Here is a 5,317-nt window from a genome sequence, read left to right as displayed (position 1 = left end):
TGTTGGTATGGCTATCTCCAGAGTAGCAACTCAGACTTCTTCCTCATCCTTGTATAGCCAACTAAGGATGTCTTTCTCTTCTGATTCATGTGCTAGTGTGCCCAATTGGATAAATTAGCCATCAAACTTGGTGATGGGTTGTGTTTCTTGATGTGTCGATGCAGAAGGGTGCCCATGAGATTTTGGTGATGTTGGTAATTTGAATAAGCACATAGGTTCGAAAGAGTATTCTCCCATGCCTTGCTCTTTGATTTTCATCTTTTGTTTGAAATCCATGGATAATGTTTTAAGCTTTTCTTGATGATGATTTGGTGCTGAGGAAATTTGGGCTTCCCTGTTGTGTGGAACTAGGCTGTCTTGGGCTTCCCCCATAGCATTGCAATGCTGAAAGGGGTTATTATCCACCGAGATGGAAATATCTTGCCCATTATATGGGAATTTGACACACTGATGGTAAGTTGATGGTACTGCTTGCATTTCATGTATCCAAGGATGACCCAATAAAATATTGTATGTTGTCTATGTCTAAGACTTGGTACATAGTGTCTCTTTGTATCGGTCCTACCTGAATAGGTAGTATTACTATTCCCTTGGATGATCTTTCTTCATTATCATATGCCTTGATGGTGATTTTTTGTGTGTGGATGAATACACTGCTCAGAGAAGCCTAATGCACAGATAAGTTTTAAGGTACAGATATTGAGACCAACTCCTCCATCTATTAATACTCTTTTACCTCGATGTTTATAGATTAAGACTTCAATATGAAGGGGAGTATTATGTGGATGGATCAAGGAGATATTATCATGTTTGGAAAAGGTGAGATTATGAGGCCCTGTCATGTGAGCCACCATGGCTTGAAATTTGTCAATATCTAGATCTTGAGGTACATTTGTTTCAACTAGCACTTGTTCCAATATGTCCTTATGTTTTGGCAAGAGTTTGAGCAACTCGAGTATGGATATCTGAGCAAGAGTTTTCCATTATTGACTTACCATATCATATTGAGTCTTGGGGATAGTGGTTGATGTTGATGTATGTCCTTTCAAGACATATTTATGAGCTTTGGTGGTTACATTGATCGACTCATATTCATGTTTGTCTTTGATTTTAATGACATTTACTTGGTTGTCATCTGTCGATATATGATTGATGATGTTATTGTATACATGATTTATGCGAGCTCCTCTGGTATCATTTGATGATGAAGCTCCTTCCTTGTTGTAATTTGGAAGAGGATTTTTAAATGTGTCATGATCACCATTTGTTTTGAGACCATCGACCATTAAATCACCTCTATCAATCATGTCTTGAACAATCTTTTTAAGCCTCATGCAATCGTTTGTTTGATATCCTTTGTTTTGATGAAAATCACAAAAGTGTGAGTCATTCCACCAAGGTGGTTTTACCTGGGGTTCAAATTTGATTATGGTTGGCAATGTGATAATCTTGTTTACAAGAGTTCTCAGAATGCTAATTCCAAGGATCACCCCAATGGTGTGTAAATGTATCTATTTGGGAAATTATTGGTGTTACCCCTTGGATTTGGGTTAGTTCCTCAATTAATGTTGTTGCCTTGGGAATTGTTCATATTTGTATTTGAAGTTCCTTGATTGGTATTTGGTGGATAAGTGTTAGTGCCTTAATTAACACCCTTTTGAATCTTGGTAGCCTGAGGATTACTTGATAAAGCCAATACTAGTTGTTTGGACTTCATATCATTAGCGTCAACTCCTCCTTCATGAACATTTTTTTTCGGGTCCACAATCTGGATTTTCCTACAGTGTTGTTATTTTGGTTGTTAAAGTTTGAGGAGTTATTTCCTTCCTTAAAGAATTTTAGAGTTCCTTTCTTGATGCAGGCTTCCTCTACTTGAATGCCGTTCTCGATTAGTTTTGCAAAAGATGGGATGCATTGGAGCTTGAGTTGATAACTCATCTCGGTATTTAAATTGTCGATAAAGATTTCCATCTTTTCCTTTTTAGGCACATCTCGAGGATACCTTGAAACCATATGTCTCCACTATTGTAGAAACACCATAAATGTTTCTTTGTTTTTCTATTTGGTATTACATACATCCAACATTGTGATTGCGTGTTGGATATTATAGGAGTATTGTGTGATAAATTTGTTTACCAATTCATTAAAGGATCTGATGGGAGGTGTTATTTTAGACAACCACTCCATTGTTTGCCCTCCTAAACTTCTTGGGAATAGCCTCATTAGGTAAGTGTCATCATGAGCTAATTCTAGGCTTATGGTGCAAAATTCCCAAACATGATCTCGGGGATCACTTTTACCATCATACTTGTCATATTTTGGTATGTCTGAATTTGAGCGAAAGGGTATCATGTTTAATCTCCTGCCAAAGGGGTAAGGACAAATTTTGTTTAAGGAGTATCATACTGTGGTCCCCTGTTGCATGTCTTGCATTTTTCTTTGCAAAATTTCAATTTGTTGTGTTAGAGTAACCATGGGCGCATTTGTTTGCAGAGGAAAAGGTTCATCTCTTTCGTTATCCCTAGTTTGGTCATGGGTGTGTTCGGGTATGTGATGTTGTTCAGGTATGTTTTGTTGTTCAGGTATGTTTTCAGGGTCATGCATTTCCTCTTCTCTCTGTTGTTCTTGATAAGCGTAATTTTGAGACCTTCTTCTAAATATTTCAGTATCGAAGTCTTTAGGAAGTCTAACTCCTTTGCTTGTTAGAATGAGCATGTATTTTTATTTGTCAGCTTCTATGAGTCTTTCCATGAGTTTTTGGAATGAGGGGTTTTCTTGACATTCTTGAATAAGCTCCTCAGTGATCTTCATTTCCTCAAGCTCAGTACAATCGAACGGGTTTGATAATCTTCGACCCATACTGGACTCTGGTTGCGGTTCACTTTGCTTGTTCCATTGACAATGAGTGACAATGGGCATCTAGTAGAAACTTTCCATGAGAAAGGGGAAAAGCTCCTCTTCTTCATGTTGTTCGAGGGTTGGTGGTTCAAATCGAGCTATGTTATAAGTGATGCAGACTTTTGGGAAGAAAGCGGGGTTGATATTTCCTCCACGATTCAAGCGTTGACTGAATGCTAATTTTTGGCAAAAGGCTCTACTTCTTAATAGTTCTTCATCAAATTCATTTGACTTGTCTTGAAGATACAACCGCATATGATGGAGAAAGGTGCGATATGATTTAAAAAGTTGGCGATTGATATAGAGAAATCTATTCCATTTGGCAAGTTTCTACGAACTAGGTTGTCATTTCTTCAACTTAGTTTTGTGATGAAGACTTTTTCTTCTCAAAATATGAGGAGTGGTCATACATGAGTGATCAATGGTTTCCTTTGATTTGTTTGGATTGAGATACTTTGTTTGAAAACTTAAGCCTACTTTATCAAGCGGAGGTTTAGATGCCCCCCCACGACAAAGTGCGTCAAATGATATGGAATAAGAGTTACCTGATATGGAGACTCGATTTGACAACTTAAGTTTAAACTAGGTATGTTTAGTTGATGGAATCCATTTAGTTGGCAGACCTTTTGATCAATGTGATGATGTTACCTAATTTTGATCAGAGAAAGTTTTACCCCTAGCTAGTTTTGGATTTTGTTAAATGTTGTTCTAAGAATAACTTGCTTGATTGTTGGAATATTTCCTTGATATTTTGGTTCAAGTTTTGATTGGTGAGTTTGACTAAGGATCCAAAAGGGTATCCAAGATTGATGAATTTTTTTTTCAAAAATGCTCAGTTCTCTCTCTATTTTTCTAAGTTTTACCTATGCGCTAAGACTAGATGCGCTACTTTGTAATCCAGATGTGCTATTCAAAGCCACCTATGTGCTAGACTGCTTGTGTTACGTGCTAACACAAAGTTTTGAATTTTGTTTTGATAGGGATGGTTATGCGCTAATATGTCCTAGCTATGCGCTAGAGTTTGGATTCAAAGCACTAAGGTTTGCCCCAATGCGCTAGGCTGATGCTTCAAAGCGCTAATATGGTAGAACAAAGCGTTAATAAAAGGTTTGCCAAATTTTCATACTTCTATGCCCTATTTGGAAGGGTTAGTGCGCTATGTTTTGGTTGGTACATGCTAAAGTATGCTCCAGATGAGCTAGGAGATTGCTCCTACGTGCTAAACTGCTCTATTTGTTCTATTTTTGGCCTTTTTGGAATTTTGTCAATACTTGCTTGATTTTGATGTATGATTTTCTGAAACTATAATTTGCAAACACAACAAGAAAAAGACAACCAATTTTGCCTATTCTAAACAAAGAGTGTATGTTCTACGAGGATGTGTTCAAATCCCCAATGTTTTCACAGGTTTGGATACAAATAAGACATTTCAAACAAACTCTTTATTCAAAGGTCATCAACAATACCATAGCCCACTAGTCTTGATACTTCGTCAACTCAAACAACTGTGTCACCCCCTAGGGGGCGCCCATTTTTTTGCCTTTTGGCAGAAATTAACTCAAAGTGAATTGCTTCATAATTGAGTAGCTATCTTGGGAGATATATGGTGAGTAACCTTGGGGGTGGATTATTCCCCACGCTTGCACTGTGATATTGAGGATGTTTGGATACCGACTCGACTCAAGGTTTCTATTGCTAAAGTTTGTAATCAAGCTTCCTATTCGGTCTTCAGTGATAAACTCCCTCAGGAGGCTTCCCAACCTTTAGAAGAAAGGCTTACATATCTTAAAGATACTGGGGGAAGGCTAATCACTGAGCAAAACTATTGAAGGGACTTTCATTATCCTCCACTTTTGATTATAGTGGGTTGGAACACTTGGCGATAAAGCCGTTTCCCACTTAGGTCGTTCCCCTCTCACTGACCATTTAAATGATGCTCTAAGAGAAACTTGGGAGGGCAGACCTACTAAAGGATATAAATGCTTGAATTACAAAAAGCTTAAGAGTGGTTTGGCCTTTTGATCACCCATTTAAGGGGAGAGCATATACCTTGCACTTTCGAGACAAGGCACAAAATAGTTCTTTTTAGCCTTTAATTCAGTGATTTGCTAACTTCTATTGGGAGATATTGCTCCAAAAAGGCATGGTGTTCTTTTTAATTTTCAAATCAATAATTTTTTGATCTAAGTAAAGAAATCCTGGTCAACAAAGCAAATTTTTGATATGGTCAACAAAATAAATTTGATAGGGGAAGGATTTCCCTCTTTTGTTTTATCTAGAATTGGGACGTGAGGTTCTTTAACTAGTGCAAAAAAATGAAATGGATCGTTTTAAACACCAAAGGATGGTAAGGTTCGTTTTATACTTTGCAAAAATAAAGTTTATTTTTGTTCTTTTTAAATCCCAAAATGAATTGTTT

Source organism: Cryptomeria japonica, chromosome 4, assembly GCF_030272615.1.
Source record: "Cryptomeria japonica chromosome 4, Sugi_1.0, whole genome shotgun sequence".
NCBI classification, from domain to species: domain Eukaryota; kingdom Viridiplantae; phylum Streptophyta; class Pinopsida; order Cupressales; family Cupressaceae; genus Cryptomeria; species Cryptomeria japonica.
The sequence above is the reverse complement of the archived record's forward strand: the minus strand, read 5'-3'. Positions refer to the sequence as shown.